The sequence below is a fragment of the Manacus candei genome, unplaced genomic scaffold (genome assembly GCF_025592945.1).
Source record: "Manacus candei isolate 608988 ecotype Guabito, Panama unplaced genomic scaffold, ASM2559294v1 h1tg000051l, whole genome shotgun sequence".
In the NCBI taxonomy this organism is placed as follows: domain Eukaryota; kingdom Metazoa; phylum Chordata; class Aves; order Passeriformes; family Pipridae; genus Manacus; species Manacus candei.
In genome coordinates, this window is record NW_026138099.1 from 2,218,860 (window position 1) to 2,241,286 (window position 22,427).

General features: G+C 37.0%; 1 long non-coding RNA gene across 1 annotated transcript; it reads right to left on the minus strand.

The window, feature by feature from the left end:
• Positions 1 to 6,551: 6,551 nt before the first annotated feature.
• LOC127477323 (uncharacterized) lies at positions 6,552 to 11,763 on the minus strand. Its single transcript, XR_007906924.1, has 2 exons — positions 8,365 to 11,763; positions 6,552 to 7,052 (listed from the first exon to the last, which is right to left on the minus strand). It is a non-coding gene; the product is annotated as an uncharacterized LOC127477323 (long non-coding RNA).
• Between the last annotated feature and the right edge of the window lie 10,664 nt (positions 11,764 to 22,427).

Below are 22,427 nucleotides of genomic sequence, written 5' to 3' on the forward strand. Positions count from 1 at the left end.
CTTATTAACAAGCAATACACGGGCATACACACTGGGGAGGACAGACCTGGTAGGTTGCAGTCAATGCAATTCTTTTTGTAGCGGATTTTAATAGAAGCGAGCCTTGATGGGGGAGCATCCTTGATGGGTAAGTGAAGAATGACATTCAAAAGAGGAAAGTGGCTAGCCATGATATCAAATGTTCTGTAAGAAAGCAAATCTGGAAGAACAAGAGGAAGAAGCTAAGAAACTGAAGAAATGAAAAACCAAAAGTAGTCTTCCTATAAGCCCCTACTGTATTGCAGGTGGATGTTTATTCAAACTTATATACTAAACTGGTGATGATACAGAGGTGTGATCATTCAATATGCTACCTTAGTCACCCAGTGAGAATCTCTGCTAAAAACTATGAAGCAGTTGATATGGCAAGAAAATAACTTCAACCAGATAACAAAAAAAATTTTATATGCATATACTATTATGTGTTTACACATATACATGCAAATATCTGTACAGACATTTCTATAGGTATATATAAAAGATTCTAATACTACTTAAGTCAGCAACTGACTTCATTGTGCCCACAATATATAAACATACTAACACACACCTGTAATCACACACACACACGTGCACAGAGGCCATGACATCTTGAGAATATGGTGGCTATGGTAAGTGTGGTTTGGTTGAATACCATCAAAGAATGTGGAAGAAGCTGATAATGCCCAATTTTATTTAAAGGAGAAAAAAGAAATCAGATAAAATCTGGGGTTAACATATTACTTAATATAACTGAATTAATTATTCATGAGTCAATGGAAAAGAATAGGATGCTTATTGGCTGCTGAGACACTGGATTATTATATTAATTATTGGCTTGGACCAACTCAACTGCGTGTGTATTTGGGGAAGGGACAGGTCAAATTTCATGGAAGTGAGGTAATGCCCATTGCCAGGATTACCTTTCCCCCAGCTATTGCTCAGTTCTGCTGACTGAGATAAAAAACTCTCCTGATGACTCTTGACTAGACAACCAATTCATCTTGGAATTGTTTTCTCTTTTCCTTCAACCAAAAGATGAGCCAAGCACAAAACGTTCACAACACAATTGTTTAATTGTAACTCTCCAGCTATAGCTACTGATTAACAATTAAAAAATTTGCAAATTTAGTTTCGAATCTTGAGAGGCTCAAATATCAGAGCTAAATATCAGTTACTTAGGAAGACCAGCTTTATCACTTTGGACATCTCTCCCTTCTTTCTTCTCCCCCTAAGCTGAGCATGAAGCCATATGGTCTGGAATATCCTTTTGGGTACTTGATATCATCTATCCCAGTTGTGTCCCCTTCCAACTTCCACTCACTGGTGGAGTGGCATGAGGACGAGAAAGTCCTTCACACTGTGTAAGTGCTGCTCAGCAACAATAAAAACATTCCTGAGTTATCAACACTATTTTCAGCACAAACCCAAAACACAGCTCCATACTAAGCACTATGAAGAAAATTAGGTCTACCTCAGCCAAAACCAGAGCAACTGGGTTTTTATCAGCATGACATTTCCCCACCCCCGTCCCCTTTTTTTTCTTCATGTGTGTCAGTTTGTTTGACTGCAGGGACATAGTTTAGTTTGCAAAGAAAAAACTCAAAGATTTCGTTATAAATGTTTTGGGAATATTAGTAATTAGTGTCAACTGAGCTAGTTTTCTCAAAATTCAGCTGGTATTTGGATTTCCATAAATTCAAAGTAGGAGGAAACTTTTTCATTGTGATTCTGAAAAGAGAGAAAATACCTATTCCAAAAATAAGTGGCAACTTGGATTTTTTTTTCTTCCACTTCTCTGTAGTCTTGAAATTACTGTAACAACTCTAAAGTTAAAGGCATAGCTGAAGACCTCAAGTCACATTAATGGAAGACAACGCAAAGATATGAGAACATCAAGAAGCAGCACCTCTTTAGTCCTGCTGTGCAGTTTGAATATTTGATGCTCTATTCCTTTCATACATACTTTTAATATTCTTCACTCTTTATTCAATAACAGTGAGATAGCAGATACTGTTTTTATATAAGCACATGTTATTTCATTTTTTGTACCGAGAACGTGTGAATGCAGGTGGTGGAGGATCACAGTCAATTTTCCTACTCTTAACATAGTTATTATATCTAAACTGGTTTACTTCTTTATGGAACTTATTCAAACACATGAAGTTTTTAATGTCCGGTACAGTGAACAACACTCTGTATCCATTATTAATTATGCTAGTTTGCTATCTGCCTAATATTAGCATCAAAAAAGTACAATTCTATATTATTAGTCAATATAATCAAAATAAACTCACACTAAAATAGTTCTTGAATTGAAAGGACAAAAATCGCAAATGGCAAACAACTTTATTGACTTAAGATTAGTTGAAAAACCTTGATTTTGTACCTTTTGCAGGTGTGCTATGGTAGAGGTAATGTAAAGTGACACTACAACTATCCTCCGGAGTTTCCTATTTCACACTGGTAAATACAGTAGAAAGAGTAGAACTTTAATACCAATCATTTATCATAAGTGATTATTATAACTTGTAAAAACTATTGCCTTTAGCAACAAGCTAAGGCCAAAAAATCAAGATCCTGATTTCCGTTCCTTTCTTCACATGCTGAATAACCTTGTGAAAGTAATTTAATTCTATTGTGCTCTTATTTACCCACCTCTCATGTAAAAGAGTAATAAATTTCATTAATACTATTAAGTACTTTAAAATCCTCATACTAAAGGAACCACAGAAGTGATTTATTACTCTTTAATGATACAAACCTGAAAGTCAAAAGGCGGAAGCTGTCCTCACATGACAGAGGCTAATCTATGACTCTAGCAAAGCAGCAAAAACTCCTATAATAGGGATGTGAGCAGCACAACACAGTTTCACTGCTTCTCACTTGAACCAGGCCAGCGAAGTTCAGTAAAGTCACTTACACATGCAAAGAGTACTTCTTCTGTGTGGATTAGCGCCATACTTCACAGCTATCCAAACAATCCAAATGGCCATCAGTCACTCGACTTAGCAGGACAACTGTGTTCCAGGAAGTGATGCTAAGAGCCATGTGTGAAAAACTCAAAATTCTTCCAGAAATGATAGTGCAGATGCAACCCTAAGAGCTAGACTGAACAAAACCCAGATCATAAGTTTCTTAACATCTTCATTTTAGTAAAGTTCCTTAGTTTTACTTAGAGCTAGATCTGCTTAGACTTTGGAGGGTAGGAGGGTCAAGGAGGAGTCTTATTAAAATAATTTTGCCAGGCTCCTGAGATTGAATCCTCAGACATGGGTCATTCAAGTCAATGGCAAAAAAGTGAAATGAAGCAGCCAGCAGAGCTGCCATAGAACATATTGTTGCTATATTTAACAACAACAACAAAATGAGGTGCTATTTCAGAGGGCAGATGAAATACTGGATTTACCCCGAACTGCTGGAGAGAAACACTGGCAAAAGGGACTTGGGGGTCCTGGTTGAAGGCAAGTTGAATATGAGTCCCTGGTACCCAGGAGGGCCAACCGTGTCCTGGGGGGCATCAGGCACGGCATCACCAGCTGGTCGAGGGAGGGGATTGTCCTGCTCTGCTCTGCACTGGGGTGGCCTCACCTTGAACATCGTGTGCAGTTTTGGGTGTCAAAATATAAAAAGATATTAAGCTCTTAGAGACGATTCAAAGGAGGGCCATGAAGATGGTGAAGGGTTTGGAGGGAAAGCCATATGAGGAGCAGCTGAGGTCACTTGGTATGTTCAGCCTGGAGAAGAGGAGGCTGAAGGGAGACATCGTTGTGATGTTCAGCATCCTCAAGAGTGGAAACAGAGGCAGGTATTGGTCTCTTTACTCTTGACGAGTGACAGAACTTGAGGAAAGCTGAGTCAGGAGAGATTTAGGTTGGATATCAGGAAAAGGTTTTGCATCTAGAGGTTGAGCACTGGAACAGGCTTCCCAGGTGAGTGGTCATGACACCAAGCCTGTCTGACTTCAAGAAGCATTTAGACAACACTCTCAGGTGTGTGGTGTGATTCTTGGGATGTTTTGCACAGGACCAGGAGTTGGACTTAATGATCCTGATGTGTCTCTTCCAACTCAGCATATTCTATGATTCTCTGATCGCAGAGTAGGGATTTTGTGCCCTTCTTTCCCATCACTAACAGCAAAGACCCTACATGTTACCACACAACACCTCCTCCTCCATATGGATACGCATTCACTGAAATAAAAAATGTTCTCATTTTTTATCACTATCCCACTTTACCTTGGTTAAGGACATGGAGTGCTCTGAACACATCTTAGCTCTGGGGCCAGGGCAGAAGAAGCACATCAAACTGCTTTTTTTTTGCCTTCACTACCACCTTTTCCCTTTAACCAGGCATGCCTCCCAATTTACCATGCTAAACTGGCACATGATATTAGCAGGGGAGGCAGGTGAGCTTGCTAGTATTCAGAACACAACTCTTTTTCTAGAGATCATGGCTGCTCTCATTATGTGATGCTGCAGCTGGTGGTAAATAGGAAATAAATTATAAGCCTGTAAAAGACAGACTTGAGACTCCTCCACAGAAAAGACTGCAAGGCACCTGAGAGGTTTAGTAGCTTACACTGCTATTTTTATGACAGTGTAGTAAATATCTTCAAATATTCTCCTCATCCCCCACTGCCACTTGCTTAGCTACCATCAGTATTACTTTTTGCCTGACTGTAGGGAGCAAGGTGGGGGAGAAACTAGGGCAAGGTAGAAGAGCTGTGTGAGACAAGGGAAGGCAATACCCAATATCCATAAAAAATTTGTTTCTAATTCCCTGGCTATCACAGATAGTGGCTGCTGCTAGCATTTAAGATAAGATTAGTCGGTGTTGTGCTATCAGCACCTCCATATTTTCCCTACAGGGACTCCTTCTGACAGGCTGAAGCTGGAGGCATGTCTGAGGATTAACATGAGCTAATGATTATACACTAAAGCTTTGGAACTGTCGGACTAATAAGATTAAGCAATACCAGATGCGGGTCCCCGTTCAGGTTAAAAATGCACTTTTTACATTACAAAGTCAGACAGATCCCTTTGAACATGCAATGAATATGGATGTTTTCAATTATCACAGTCTTCCAGGGCTATACGATATGGTAAATTAATCCCTTTAGAACATCGGAAACAGGACAAAATAGCCTTCTTGAAGCTGAAATCCCTCGTTTTAGATTTTCTTTCATGGGGATAAGCAGTGGTGCACCACACATAATTAATCTTATTACAAACAGAGAGAAATATATTTAAAAAAAAAAAAAAGCCAAAAAATGGTTTAAATATTTGAGAAACTAAGGGGTGGGGGAGGTGGGAAAACTTCAAAATCAACATCTCTTAATTAATTTCCACAACAGTGAAAAACATGGAGATACTGTTCAGCAAATGAGACTATTTTCCTGTCCTTCAGGCAGCAGCAAAACACAATAATAATATTAAATAAAGTCTTTTAGGAAACAGACAATAAAAGTGTGTTCATTAACAGAACAAAAGGTTTTAGAACACAGTTCTGCTTTAAAGTACCCAAACTCAGTGAGTTGGCCAGTAGAGCATCTGAAGCAGCACAGATTTGACTCCTTCAAATTGCTCCATGATGAGGTGCAGTTTCTGTAATGGAGAGAGTAAAGAGGAAAAAAATAGATTTAAGGAAAAGCAGAATGGTATCATATTCAGGTTAATTGAGACCATAGACTCTTTAAACTTGAATCTTGAGAGAAAACATGGAAGAAATGGGATTGGGCAGTCAAAAGTAGTGGCAGGAAGCCCTTGAATAGCTTGGTGATTCAGTTTGTTTTGGTGGCTTCTGTTGTAAACAGACCTGGGTTTGAATGAGCAGTAGTTCTCCTATTTTTTGAAAGAATTAAAAAAAAATTTGCATGAGAAAAGCAGAAAAAAGAGGGTCTTTTGTAAAATCCAGACAGAGATTTATGGCTGTTTAAATTTTTATCATCCGAATACTTGCATGGGACTTGTCTTCCACTGCTGATCAGCAGCATGCAGAACACTCCAAGGCTGTTTAGATTTTATATTCAAGTTAATGCCATTTAACTTACAAGATCATTGTTTCTCACCTCAGAAATCAATCAATCATTCTGATTTTCATTAAAGCTAGAAGTGATGCCAAAGTTCTTTCTCTTTTTTCATATCATGTAAGTGTATGAAAAGGGTTGAAAATCAGTACTCTAGAACATGACTGGAAAAATAACATGCATCAGCATGATTCATGGTGCATTTTGGAAAGAATAGAAATAAGAAAATTAGAGCAGATTGCTTCTGGAAGCAAATATCAGACATGTTGAAAACTGAAAGCAAAACCCAGACACCAGCTGGAATTTACAAAGCGAATTGGTGCTTTGAATTCAAAAAACATGCTATGTGAATTTGCTCCCAAATTTTAATGTGCTTTATTTCTTATCAAAAACACACACACACACCCCCCCCAAAAAAAAAACAAACAAAAAAGAAGGCATCAAAATCACCAAACCAAGACAAACATAAAGGGAAAGAAATCAACAGCAAAAGAACCCCAAAGCATTTACTTTTTATTCTACTTTATTTTCATTTCTCTTGGTAATTTACAGAAGCAGATAATTCAGTGCATACAGCTAGTCATAAGAAAACGTACTATAAAAGCCTCAAACAAAAGGTGCTGCTGAGCAAAACTAAAGATTTGCCCTGCATTTAGCTGACACTGCAGCATAGAGCTTAACAGTTTGAGAACTTACAATGCCAGAACATATTTGCTAAGGGATAGAACCTACCTGAGGATGAGAATTTGATGGTCTGGGTTTTTTTAATAGTTTCACCTGCCTGGAGTGAAAGGCAGGCTATATGCACCAAGGAACATGTTCATATTAAAAAAAAAAAAAAAAAAAAAAAAAAAAGAGCAAAAAATAAAACTGCTTAAATAAGAACACTATTTTTATTTTCAATTACTTCTCAGACTGTGACTTATTTCTCCTGTTCGAAACTAAGCATAATCTTCATCATCACCATCATCACAATCCTCACTGGGGGAGATGAGAGGAATGTATTCTGTAAGTGCAAAAACCATCGGAACATGAGCATCAGCCTATTAATCAACATAACTAAATGTATGAAGCAATCTCCATGTTTCTCTCTCTATAATGATATATTATTATGTAAATACAGGATGACATGATGACAAGAACTTCTGGAGTTTTGGAAATATTCTCTATTTCCCAGGCATTTTCTTTAATTGGAACAGAGTTAAAAGTACAATTTATGTTCTCCATTCTGCAATTAGAACTTCAGAAAAATGTGGCAAACTCTAAGAACAAAGGCTGTAGCCATCCACTGTCATTAAGAAGAGAAGTGTATTGTAGCCAGACTTTTTCATTAAAAGTTTTCCCATCTCTCTATGCGTGCAGAGGTTACTGCTCTTCTGCCTCATTTATTGACAATGAGATGACAGTTTGGAATATGGATTTGAAACAGTCTTATCTTCCTAAAAGATAACAGTTCAGTGTAAGGCTCTGCTCCTCTTCATCAGCTTCCTAAATGCATTTGGGGTCAGCTTAGTGTCAGTCATGATTCATCTTGTAAAGCTTTATCAGTTTACACTCAGAACAACAAAACAATGGACCTGATCACAATGACACACACTAAGCTTAGAGACACCTTTCAGCAGGTCTTTGTAAGAGAGGTGAACAAATTAAAAGTTTTGCCCTTATCCTCTTCTTTTCTGTTGGAAGTTCTTCTGATCACTGTCACAAATTATTTCTTGCTCTGGAGTTCTAGGGCATTTTTCAGTGCCGTTTGGGGAGCCATAATCTTTTAATAGGAAATTTGCCTCTAACAACACAACTAAGCACAGAGATATATTCATCTTCTTAACAGTTCAATGAAAGTTGAGGCTTCTTAGAAGAGGTAATAAAGCAACACAACAGTACTAAAAGGTACACGATTTGTGGACGAGAAGAAAAAAAGCTTACCGTTCCATTAGATGAAAAAAACTCCCAAAAAAACCCTTTTGACAAAATGAGTTCATCAAATAAGTAACTACTTTGAGTAAGATACAACTGTGTCTGCAAATCAGGATAATGTAATCATGTTTAACATAATCACCTATTGCTTATATACCTCATTTCAGTCTCTCAGCCTATTCTGATGATTTTCCATGTTTAAATTCCATCTCTGTTTAGCTAAAGCATTTCCCTTATGACTTGTCTTTCCTGTACCTATAAAATAGCTCAGATCTGCTGCAAATTTTGACTCTGTTTTGGGAAAGTTATAAGAATAAATCAATTCATAATTGTATCAAGTGCAAAAAATAGCCATATTAAGTAAATTGCATGCTAAAGAGGAAGGGATTAAGAAAGCTTACTATTCACTTCACAGAGATGAGATCACCATAATTTCACAGAAACTGTAGAAAAAAATGAAAAAATATTTCTACGGAAAAAGTACTAACAAGCAAGGTACAGTCCTGATTTTGAACAAGCAATTCATCTTATGAGATATAGACACAGCAAACTCTTCAGAGCAACTAGGTTTAGTGTGCAAAACTACTTCATGCAGAATACTCTGAAAAAAAAATAATTGTTTTAGTAATCTATCAAAATAGTATATGTGTGATTCAGTTGGGAGACCTATTGTTCCTCTTGGTTACTGTTATCATGTATCCATGAAACCTCAACCTTCAGCTTTAATTCAGGTTATTTAGTCTTTTCATTAATATATTTCGTAATTAAATTATTTTCAGGTTTGAGAATTAAGCATTGAAAATACAGTGTTTCTGAGACAGAACCACAAACTGGAAAGAAATCAAAATTAGCTAAGAAATCCAGATTTGAACTACCAACCCTAGATACACAGAACAAGCATTTCTTTTCCTTTAGGCTAAATGGGCTCCCAACACTTTACAGTGACTCTACAATACAAAGATATTGTTTTGGCCCAGCAGAGGGAGCCCATAATATTTCATGAATGCAAAAGGAACACATTGACAATTATATAGAAAAAATATAGGTCCAGTACATAAATATATGTGTGTGTGTATTTGCACATTTGCAATGTATTGTGGAGCTTGCCTGAGATCCTAGTTCTCGTAATGAATATGAGTTCAACAGGAAGTGCATTTCCATGAAACAACACTAGGGACAGATATGTACAACTGTATCTTTAGAATCACAGAATCATAGAATATCCTGAGTTGGAAAGGACCCACAAGGGTCACAGAAATTCAACTCCTGGCTCTGCACAGGACTACCTTAAGAATCATACCATATGCCTTCACCTTTAGATGAAGACCAGAGAGCAGTATTATGTTGAATAGGAACAAAGACCAATTTGACTTATATTTAATATCAATGTAGACTATGGATCAAATACTGGATACCTTAGAACTTAATTAAAAGAGGAATTGACTGTGATAATGAATGTTGCTTTGAGTTTGACCTTCCCATAAAGGTCTTAGGGTTCCAGCTAAATTCCAAGGTTTACATTCTGAACAGGTGCTATATTAATCATGTATGTGTTGCTCTTTTTTTCTTTCACATGAAAGAAAATCTATATCAACCTACTGCAACAAAACAGAACAAAACAGAACTGAGAATTGTATGTTCATGGGCAGAATCTAGAGGAGATATGTCCTCCTTAAAGGCAAGGTGGAGCAAGAGTTTCAATTACTTCTTACCATCCCTGTAATGTGGCAACCAGAGATGAGTCAGGGGCATAGCAAGAAAGTGCTGATTGTGACATAGTCAATAATATTGACTGAGAAATCTTATTCTCTTCAGTTGCTCCTAGTATTTGCACTGCCAAAAACTATCATTCCCCCCAAATAATTTCTTGTCCTTGACTGTGTTTTCCTTAACATTATTTTTATGTGCAGAGAAGGCTGAGCAAAAATTACTTAGTATAAACTGGGACCAGTTTTGGATTTCTGCTTTTAGACTTGTAAAGTAAAAACTCTGCAATCAGTGTGACCTAACTATTTTCAAATCCACCAGTAGTTTGGGGGTTTGGGGTTTTTTTTACTGCCAAGTGACCTAAAAATTTTCTAGATCTTTGGTGATTTGTCAAACAAGAATTCCAGCAGTTTTAAATACCCAGTGCTTTTTTATGAACAGGCTATGAACTTTTACTAAAAATGACATTGCTGCATTTTCTAAAAAAGATAGATTAAATGTTGTATTAAGTAAAATTTTTAATCACTCTGAAATACATGCTTCCACTTTTCAAATAATTAGGTGTTATTATCAAACACTTGGAAGATGTGTTATATACCAACTCCACAAGATTTAAATAATACTTCTAATTCAAAAGTTATTCTCATTATCACAAATATCTGGTTTGTTATGCTAACAAATTTCAGGCTACTCATGGTGCCAGCACCCCTTCTAAGAACATTAGATATTGTGCACCATTAGCTAGTTGTCAAATCTGTTATTAAACAAAGACTAAGCAGATGTGTCTCTCAACTCATAAACCCGCTTACACAATCTCCCTATAGTTGTACTCAATTGATTAACTCCAACGTCTTTATCGTTAAACCACTCATTTCATTTAGCAATCCACTAAAGCTTCAGTTAAAATGCACCATGTAACGCCTTTTTGGGCCTTAAATAATTACCCAGGTCTACTATGTGTTCTAATCTGTTTCTTGATGAACACCTCTAGCCCTTCATGATTTAAAATGATGTCAAGATGAGTCTTAGCCAAAAAAGATGAATGTTTTAAAAGGCATAAACAATGACAAATGTTTAGATAGCAGAAAATGAACAGCTGCTTCTTTACTACGTGTCAGACTGATGACTCAGTCACCAAAATTAAGAACAGTGAACTTGACAACATGAGGGTAGATGGCAAAAACTGGCTTTCATGCTGCAATGCTGAGCATCCACACAGTTTCTTGTGAGCTGGATGACTCCCACACTGGATCTAATCAATTGACTCACACTCAGACATTCCAGGTTGATAGCTTAAAATAGGATTCATAATAGCCAGCACATTGACCCTATTACAAGGATCTTTACTGACCATGGCAGTACAACATGCCTGGAGAGGAGTCATGCAGAGAAATAACTGTTTCTCAGTCATGATTTGACGTGGGTTGTTCAGTCTGTCAAGATAGAAGCAGCTCAGTATATGTGCAAAATACACATTTCTAGGCATTTTTCTAGGCATCTGGGTTATTTCTACAGAAGAAGGAATTTTTTGAAATAAAATCTACACATTTTTAAAAGCACATGCAGGACTATAATTTGTCTATAAGCACCAGGTTCCATTGAAGCACAGTCTTAAATATTTACTTTAACGTTGTTGGGATTTTTTCTCCTTTCAAGCAGAAGGGAGTTTGACATAGACTAGAGAAAGAGTTAATTTGGGTTTTAGCACATTTGCTTAACAATGGAAGTTCTTGCCTCAGAAGAAATCCCAGAAAATTTTACTTAGTCCAGTACAGCCATCATACAAAGAGTTTTGCTCCTGAGAAAGTCTCACATACTCCTTGTTCTCCTTTTCTGAAATTAAATTCATCCTAAGTGCATATGTTTAGAATTATTCTCTCAAATAAATTACCTCCCTTTTTAGGGCCACATTATGATCAACTCTTGCATCCTGTTCAAGGTAAATACCTGTTGAACACTAACATTACTGTCTGGGGAAGGTTCTTTAAAAGAAACACCAAGTACAAACAATTCTGCTTACCTTCACATCAGCTACCAGAGAAAGACTAGCCCGTAACAGGAGCAGACTGCTTTTCTAAAGGTCCTGGATGATTAGGAGGTCATAGATTCCTTTCTCTTGAGTGAAACCCTTAATCTGGAGAGATGTCTTAAAGGAACAAGATGGTTTGTAAGACATACAAACCATGTTATAAACTACAGTACATATTGCAACCTATTTCTGTCAGTATCATCCAAGTGGATTAGTGATCCTGGCAAAATAATATTTTCATCTGAAGAGTCCATTTTCTTGAAACTGTCACTTGCTATCAAAGCAGGGAAAACTGTACAATGATCCTTTTGTTCAGTTTGGTTTTGTGCAAACAAAGGAATAAAATGACAGTTGCAGTATTGCCAGAACAAGGTACCAATATGTAACCCAGTGGATATTTCACAAGTCTTCTCATAAGTTTCACAGTTTCATCTTTGCTCAGGTACTGCATATTGCACACAGTAGCAGTGCTGTTTGGTTTTAAAATTCCTAAATATTTTGTATGTTTGTAATGGTTTTGAGTTTAGGCCTTCCTTCCTGGTCACCAGGAAGGAAGGAAGGAAGTATTCCATCCTATTCCTTTACGTAACCCAGCATATAAATAGATGGAGAGAGAAACCTCTTCCTCTCTTCCCTTCCAGAGAGGTTTGGAGACAGCAGAATCCCACAAGGCCGGTCTCACTCCTGTGGGGGGAGTTGAGGCCTGGCCGGGCCTACAGGGCCTCTTGTTCCTGCTGATCCAGGGTCCGGTAGTGCGGTGACGGCGTTTGGGCAATTGTGCTATCCCAAGGAAATTAGTAAGATATTCTTTTGCTAATTCTTTAGTTTGCTAGATCCCAAGGTTTCTTTTTTGATTGTGTATATCTGTTTTGGTTTTGGGTTTGGTTTTGTTCTTTTTTTCCCCCTTCCTTTTCCCTTTCCCTTTTGGAATTGTATATAGTATTTCAACTGTATGTAACTGTAATATATGTAAATACATATATTTTAATATAGTTTGGCTAGTCTGGATCTTTTCATTGGTTTTTTCCTCTTTTGCTCTTTGTCAGAGGTTTTTGTGCTGGGTCTTTGGGACTTGGTGGGAAGCCAAATCAAACTTAGGCAATGTTGCAGAGAGATGTATTTGCTGTAGGTACTGTGGAAGACCATATTAAGAAGATGGTAAAATAGTAGCTTTGGAAAAAGCTACAGGCAGCCTTACAAGCATTGGAACCATCCCTTTGGATCACCTTATTTGAAACTAGAATTTTGGGAACCAAAAGCAAAATGCATCTGGAAGCCTGTTACATTAGTCTATGTCTGGACAGTGAGCCTTCTTCTAGTCTTAAATCTCTTTCTTGTAAGAATAGGCAGCGACAATTCAAGCACTCCCTGAGCTCTTGCAAAAGTGGAAAGGATATCCAGTTCACATATTATGTTTCAGTTCCAGAAAACTCCTGGTAAGTCTTCCTCTAAAAGCTGTTAAAAAACCAAGTTTTTGGAGGGCATGAGGGATGGTCCTCCAAAGAATATATAACTGGTTAAACGATAATAAGAAGAGTAATAAAGAGTCAACATTCAGAATAGAGGAGGACTACCAGGAAAGTCCTTTGCCGAGATCTTTTCTAGGACCTCCGTTCATAAATGACCAGGAAATAACAATTTGAAAAAGAATTGATAATTATGTACAGCAGTTGATGGAATGAAATCTAAAATTACTAAGGTTTGCATAAGAATTTCATAATAGAAAGTGACAGGTAAAACCAGAATGCTAACAACTTTTAGTCAAAGAATAGTAATTAAAACAAATTTGTATAAACCCTTGTAACAAAAGTTTAAGTTGTGATATCCCATCTTAAAAGATATGAAAGAACTATAAAAGACAGAGGATAAAAAGGGTGGTTAGGAGTATGGAATGGTTTCTGTGAAAAAAAGAAGTGAAGAGGCTTTTCACTCTAGGAAGGAATGGCCAGGAATTTGACAGCTATTCATGAAATCGTTAGCATCTTAAAGAAAGTGAATAGGTGTGGTAATTTACCATTTCACATAGAGACAACATAACTGCAGCCAAATATAATTAGCATCCAGTGAATTTAAAACAAAAGGAAGTATTTTTTTAAACAAAACATAATTAAATTGTGGTACACGCTGAAACATTACTGCCAGGTTGACAGAGAACCTGTCAGCAGCCTGGAAATTAGTGACAAGGAATTTAAAAAACTTTTAGGAAATATTTACTGTAATGCCGGACGGAACAAACGTAATGCAGCCCAGACCAAAGGTCACCAATCAAAATGTGTATAGTGTCACCAATAGCATGTCACAGCATGCACAGTGTCTTCAGTGTCACCAATAAGGGTGTGTGCAGTGTCTTCTGTATTACCAATTAAAGTGTTTTATGTTTGAGACTCTTGACCAATTGTGTTGTGGCACGATGCTGTACAAAGAGTATAAAAGAAACACTTGAGAGCAACAAACAGCTTCCTGATCACCTTACACCTGGACTACATCTGATATCTGTGTCGTTTTGGCTGTTCTGACTTTAACAACAACATATGGAGATGCTGATGTGATTGCAGAATTGAAGAAAGATTTATCTCCAACTCTGAGAAAGTGTTTGGAGGGATTCCTCTCCGAGAGAGAGGGGCTGCCGTGACTTCCCTCCTAAAGGCGGAAAGAGTAGATATTTTCTCTCCTAGAGAGAGATTGGACCTGTGGGATGAAGCTTGAGAGCAGGGGTGGTTCCTGTGAAAGAGTCCGGACCTGAACTTTTTCGAACCCCCATTAGGTAAGCTAATGGGGGTGCCACCAGGGACAATATTTTAACGACGGGACAGCATATAACAAAGGATGAAAGTGTAGTTCTATCTACGTGGAAATCCCTCCTTAACCGAAAGAATGTCAAGGTTGCTGAATTTAATTTACGACGTGTGCTGTTATAGTACTGAAAATAAGGCTTTGAAGCTACTACTACGTTAAGTTGCATTTCATGTGTTTGCCTAACACTCGCTCTGTGAGACTTTGAAAGATTTAGAAGCGTATGGGAGGCAACAACCTGTGCAATAATTCATATAAGAACTAAAACTCTGAAGCGCAGCTGCCCAGAAAGACAAGTGGGTTACCTATGTAACAAATTGTCGTAAGGACCCCCCCCTTCTCCATTGCCACCGCTGCAGAAAAAAACCCAGTTTTTCCACCAGATAACTCCACCGAGAAAACGACTAAGAAAAGAAATTCAAGTAAAGATATATAAGCAAATGGAAAGAGACAGAGATAAATTAGAACAGTGGGGGCTGGGCAGAAAACAAGACAGCAAGGTCCATCCCTGTATAAGCCTTTGAACTTAAAAGTCAGAACCTACATTCTTTTCTTGCTTCTTCGCAGCCTGAGTTACTTATTTTTTGTTCATGTACTAATTGGTTGTTTCAGTCTCACAATGTGTGTAAGATAAAATACAAAAAATATGCAACAGATCAAGTTTGGTGTCATGGAAGCCTGAAGAAGACTATCTCTGCCGCATAGGGGGAAGAAAAGAGGGGGCAAAAACTGCCTTCTGATATTTCTGTTAATTCTCATGTTAACTGTAGCGTCTGTTGAATATGTTTTTGTGAGCTCACAATATTATTGTTACTGTGTGTGTGTATGTGAAGAAACAAAGTTCTTTGCCAGGAGAAAAAGGAAAAAGGAAAAGTAAAAAGTCCTCCCTTGAAAAGATTCAGCCTTGTCAGAAAAAAAAAAAAAAAAAGTGTATTTCGCATGATAGAGATGGTCTGTTGCTTGGTAACTAAGTAGAAACTCTAACTACCTCCTCAGAGCTGGGAGGGGAGTGAAACTATCCTGCTTTGTAAAAATTGCAGCTTTGTAACCTTCTGATTGGAGAATGAAATTATCTTACAATTTCATAACATAATCTCACTAACTGTTTTCTGAAGTTGTTCATTAAAATAACCAAAATTGTTTTAAAATACATGCACAAATGTAATGGAGAAATAGAGTTTTTAAAGTAACTGCTGACAATTGCCTGTGATAAGAAAATTCCAAGGCATGTGGGGGGAGTGATTCTTCAGCAGAGCTGCTAAGCACAGCTGCTCTACCTTCCCTCTCCCCCCCTGCTCAAACAGCTCTGTAAACATTCTTTTGTTGCTTCTGTATTTTACAAATAGGTTTTTTGAGATTGTTGAGGAAGCTTTAAGGTAGACTTATTTGGTGGAATACCTTGCTCAAAAATATCTTATTTGACAGGGGCAGTTTTTGCAGAGAAAAAGGAAAAATAAATAAACTGTTTCTAGCTGGAAGTTTCCACCTTTGTGGAAAGAGAGATAAAATCTAAAGATATAATACAGGAAATTGCCTAACAACAGACAGCGTTTCAAGTTTAAACTGCATCTGTCCTAGTCTCTGTGCTAAGCAGCAGAGGTGTGTCCCTGTTATCAGGTGACAAGCTTAAACCAGAACGGTTGCTGCTTTGCAAGGTGTGCATCCTGGATCCCCTGGTATACTCTTATGAGCAAAACCCTAGTTTAAAGCAACCTGAGTGAGTTTTACTGTGGTTTTGTGTAAGTTGCTAAAGTTGAAAGCTACTTTACGAGCGTTAACTTCTTAAATACATCGGTGTAAGTTAAACTGTTACACCTATTTAGTTTAAATAAGGTGTTTAAAGTTTTCACGCATATCCCAGAAAAATATATCAATATCAGCAAAAATTCAGAATTAGCTGCTTATAAATCCTAGCTGATCATATCGTTTCAGAGGCTGGGTGAGACTGCTTAAGTTTTAAAAGGACGTGACTGTTCTCCAGTTTCATTTTTTACATTCAGAGAGGCAGGAATCTGCCCTATGAATTTGTGAATCCTGTTCAAATCACAAGCTATGCGTGGCTTGATAATAGAAAAGTAAAAGATGTAAAACTATATTTAATCCAATTATGCAACTAAGACCCTTATCAAAATCAGTAATCCCATCCTCTGAAAGATTTCCATATGCTGGGATTTTGAACAGCCAATTGTTTCTTCATAATGAAAGCTGCTATTTGCTTTTATTGAAGTTACAGTGACCTTCCTGAAATTCAGTGTGTTTTACTTTACAATAGGAGAGAATTGTTCTGCAGTACAACATGATAAAATGCTGCTCAAAATGATAAAAGCAAAGTAAAAGGAAATACAGAAGTTAGAGACCTGAAAAGATGAGCTAAAACTAAATGTGATTGTTCTAACCAATGTTATTTGAGAAGCAGGACTGAAGAATACTCCAGGAAAAATTCAAAGAACCAAGCCATGGAACCTATCTCCAAGAGAGAGAATTACACCACACAGAATCATCACTAAACCTTCAGCTTCAAAGAAAAACTGCAAAATTACCCACGATACCCACTTAAAACTGACTGAACTATTAATAACAAATTTGTGAGTTTTTTATTAAAGGTGAAGAACAACTAAAAGAAGCAGATGAACAAGAGCCGAGAGTTAATTACGTCCCAGACATCAGAGACAACTTAGACTGACTTCTCACAGAAGACACTGAATTTCGAGCTGTATTAGCAGACTGTATTTATCTATTTTTTTTTCTAGGTACCGACTATAGACAGAAATCATGTGTTGCTGCCAATCACACATTACTAATGTAACTCAGACATTGGTTTAACTTCTCCACAATTAAGGAAGTTTTGAAAAACTGTAAGGACAAGTAATGTTGTAATTTGCTGGTTTTCCAAAGCCAAAACAATTCTTGCAGGTTGGAGTGCATGTCACGCTGCAGACATCCAGTATAAATCTCTAAAAGTTACATTATACTCAGTGTGAGGGGGCATGAACCTCTTTAACAGAATTATTTACAATGTACTGCATAAATTCTAATAACTGTTTTATTTTCCTTTAGGGACTACTGCTGTGAAGCTTCTCTTAGTATACCTAATGTAAACGTTCAGAAATTCTTTTTCAGTATTAACACTGTTGAGTAGATGATCCCATGATAACATATTGTACAGGCTAATTTAATCCATATTTGATACAATATTCCTTCAGTTCAGTCAAGATACGAATTATGAGTAACTAAATTCGAGAAGTAAAATACCATTTATATTAATTTGCATCTCTTACACCATGTTGCTAAAAGATGAACAAAAATATAGAATTAGATGATGTGCTAATAGACTAACATCACCCTGAATTTTACACATGAATAGAGATTGCTTCATAGAGTACTTCGTTCCATACAAAATTTCTAATACCTTTTTTAATTAATGTCAAAAGTGAAAGTAAGGATAATTCTTCTAATGGAAAAATAGATGTTAGTGCCTTAAAGATCAAATTTCAGTAAGCTACAAACATGTCCCACCTATCTCAGGAAAAATAAGACTTTTAAGTACTGACTTTACGTAAAAGATAGAATACGTATGACTTGAGCATTGCAATTTCAGAAATTTTCACTAAAATAACTGTTCTCTTTTTAGCTTTGTTTTATAGTGAAGAACGTGATACAATAATATTCAGCTACAGACAGAAGCTTTAACTTATTTACCTTTTGTTTTAACTTACAGGGACCAGCAGTAAGACTAGTGGTGTTGTCTGTGTAAAGGGAAAAAACCTTACATTTATACTTAAATTACTGATGTTTAAAACCTCCTGAGATTTTTATTATTCAAACAGTTCTTTAACTCATTGCAGTTAAATTCAAAGGTTTAAATTGTTGATTTTTTTTTCCTTTTTGCCCTTCTATATGTCTGCTTACTAAAAGAATAATTGAGAGTAATTAAAAAAATTTAATCCTAATCCAGGTTACTGTAGTCAGGTGACTGCAAACTAAACCTTCTTTCTTTCCTTTTCCCCCTTCCTGACATCACATTTGTGTTTCCCTGCAGCAAACTCATTGAGGAAGTCTATTCAACCAAATAATAATGGGGTTTTTTGCATAACTAGTCAGCTGTGTGGCCTGAGTATCGAGACTACATTGTCTCCACAGTGAACTGACTTGAACACTTATGCAAATAAGCCCACGGGACAAGTGGGACTAAAGATAAGATCAAGTAATGTATATAACACATGATGTGTAATTTCTCTTAGTGTTCCTTGATCATCTCCTTTCAAATACTCTGTATGTAATACTGTCTTCTTAACTTTGACTTAATAGGAAGTTAGTAGCCAAAATGAAATAGCATCAATAACAAATAATGGTTATAACAGTGGAACTTGGGTTGTGAAACAAATTGGGTGCATTTCGGTTGGAAATTGAAGGTGTAAGGGCATTACTTTCTTATATTCTTTTAACTCGAATGACATTGTTTTTATTGTTCTGCGTAGAAAAATCAAATTACTACAAGATACAAATATGCAGAAATTCCTAACTCACTCATAGAACAAATTATTGTCAAGAAAACATTTTACACATCAAATGAACATTTTAAAATATAAAAGGGGGGGAAAGAGACTATACAGGCGCATAAGCAGATGCTAAATCAGAATAGATCTCATTTAAATTTGTTGGGCCTTATATTCCTTGTATGTGTTCCTTTTCAAGCCAGGTACAGTTGTTAAACGTGACTACCAAAAATGAGAAACTGAGAAGTACACAACCAATAACTACTTAAAATGTAAACTGTGTAATTGAAATGTAAAAGTATAATGGAAATTCCAGCTATGCATGAGTGAAGAGTGACTGAGGTGGCCATCAATGAATGACTGAAGAGGGATTGTGTGTGAGAGAGAGATTGTGTAGATATATATGTGTTATAATATATGTGTGTGCGAAATTAACAATGCTTTTGTATTGGAGTGTTAGACTTTGGGGGAATGTATTGCATGGATCTCTCGGACTGTAGTGAATCCTTCTTTTGAATGGTGGACGAGCTCTCTGGATTCTTTCTTGGTGGGATGTTGCTGCTGTGTTTCTTTTTAGCTTTGGATCAGGGGTTGCCAATGCCGGTGCCTTGCTCGATCAACCTGTTGCAAAGAGCCCTGCAACAGACTGTCAAAGCCATCTTTACGGCACAAAATAAAAAAAGAGGGGGAATTGTCAGGGTTGACAGAGAACCTGTCAGCAGCCTGGAAATTAGTGACGAGGAATTTAAAAAACTTTTAGGAAATATTTACTGTAATACCGGACGGAACAAACGTAATGCAGCCCAGACCAAAGGTCACCAATCAAAATGTGTATAGTGTCACCAATAGCGTGTCACAGCATGCACAGTGTCTTCAGTGTCACCAATAAGGGTGTGTGCAGTGTCTTCTGTATTACCAATTAAAGTATATACAGTGTTTTATGCTTGAGACTTTTGACCAATTGTGTTGTGGCACAATAGTGTACAAAGAGTATAAAAGAAACACTTAAGAGCAACAGCTTCCTGATCACCTTACACCTGGACTACATCTGATGTCTGTGTCGTTTTGGCCGTTCCGACTTTAACAACGACAAATTACATTAGTAGAAGAGGAGTGAAGGAAAAAATAATAATGAGAAAGCCCTGAAAACAACAAGACCACTGAAAAAAAAGGAAGAGTTGGTAATGCAGGCATGGGAGCAGAGATTCTGGTGCAGTCTGTGAGAGGGACAGTGGTGGAGAAGATATTTTCCTGCAGCCCATTAAGGACCCCAAGGCAAAGTAGGGAACAACAGAGGAGGAAGGAGTGCTAGAGATGAGCTGTTATGAACTGACTGCAACCCTCCTTTCCCCATCCCACCTTTTACTGCTTGGGCTGTGGAGTCATAAGTCAAAGGAGTCAGGAACAAAGAAATCAGGAATAAAGGAGTGAAGTTGAGACTGGAAAGAAGGGTATGAAATATGTTTTATATTTTGTCTTTGTTTCTCATTATACAGCTCAATTTAAATTGATAATAAATTAAAATACTTTTTCCCAAGTTGAGGCTGTTTTATGTGTGACAGTAACTGGTGAGTGATCTGCCTGTCTTTATCTCAGTTCATGTTATTTTCTTCTCTTCCTTCACCCTGTTGAGGAGGGATAAGTAGTGACAGAGTGGCTGTGTTGGTGCCTTGCAACTGGCCAAAGCCAGCCACCTAGAAGGTTCTATAGAGGTCTACTAAAAAACACAGACTAGATGCAATTTTCAGCTCAATTTTCAGATGTCTACAAATTGCAGATTTCCAGAAAGTCAAAGGTTATAAGAATGGAAGGACCAATCTGTATTTCTGTGGTTCCTTTTCTTGATCTGTGGCAACTAGATGTCATGTAAGTGAGGAATGGGAAAATGGGCTAGCTGAACCTCTGGTGTGACTCAGTGAAAAAATTGTTAGGTAAAGACCTTATATCTCGGCCTCACATCTGAATTGTAAAACTTATCCTGCTATTTTATGCAATACAAACAAGGAAACATCTCCATCAGAATTGCTGGAGTTTGAGGGAGGTTCAAAAATGTAGACAAATAGCGTGATAGGTGCATGCATACAGCATGTTTTGAAGTGACTGTCTGTGGAGGAGTCTTAGTAGTAGAAGATGAAAGTCACACAAGAAATTGATTAAGGAGTATGTCATATCCTCACATGAGTTTTTCGAAAGGAAGAAATGCCCTGACTCTGGGTGAGGTTTTTAACAGAAGGTATTTCCCATCACATTTCTGTTTTTCTGCATAGCATGGACCACTGAGGCACTGCACAAGGCAGCACAACATTGCCACATTCGGTTGTCCACAGACATAACAAGGATCTGGGGCAGCCAGGGGATTGTCAAGAAAATCATCTAGGTGCAGTACAAAGAAATTCTTGTCCCACTCTTAGTAAAAAGTATAAGAATTAAGTCATCTTACATTCATATATAACTCTTCAATAACTCAACCACAAGTACTTCCAAAGAAAGGGGAAAATAGATCAGTAAGGAAACAGATTTCAATGTCAAGCACTAAAGGGATAATTATAAACAATAGAAAGGGCTTTTTTAATTATGAAAAATACCATGACAGTATGCTTTTAAATTATATATTATGGAAAACAAGGTGAGTCACGTAATCATACCCCTTTTGACAGATAACAATCTTCATCAGCAATCTTCATCCTGCCCCCATGTCAAGACTGAAAAAGGGGGGCAGGTTTCCAGGAACATGTGAACATGCGTCTAATCTTGTACAGTGAAAAGCCTTATGCACTCACAAGAACTGCATCTTTTGAAACCACTCATTTTACTGTAGAACAACTACTTGTTAAGATATAAAATATTCATTGAATATCTCTTAATTTTAAAAAAACTGGGATAGAAGATTGAAGACATCACAGGTAGAATATTTATGATATAACCTAAAATCCCTTCAGAATTTGCCAAATGTAGTCCGAGAGAACTGTGTCCTAATTAGTTACATATTCAGTAAAGGTAGAAAAAATATAGACACTAGGGTCAAAGCCAAAGTATTATCTTTGGGTTTAGGGAGTTTGTTTGTTTGTTTGTTTGTTTGATTGATTGGTTTTATTATTGGAGCATAGTATAAATTCCATAAACATTCAAAAGAATTTTTGTTCTATACCTAAACCTGCAATAAAAGAATGGACATTTATAACCTGACTTGGTGTATTTTTCTTTTTCCTTTTTTTGTTTTTTTTTTAGATTATCTTGCTAAACAGATAGCATACCCCAATGCTAAACAGATAGCATACTCCAATTCACTGAAAAATTTTGCTCCAAAGTAAACATATATAAATGACCACTACTTCTTTTCAAGATTCACAGTATCTTGGTGGAATGTAAGAGGAGAGCAAATGGAACTACATCGTTTCATATTTATCAGTAATATTGTTTATTATGCAAAATTAGCAGG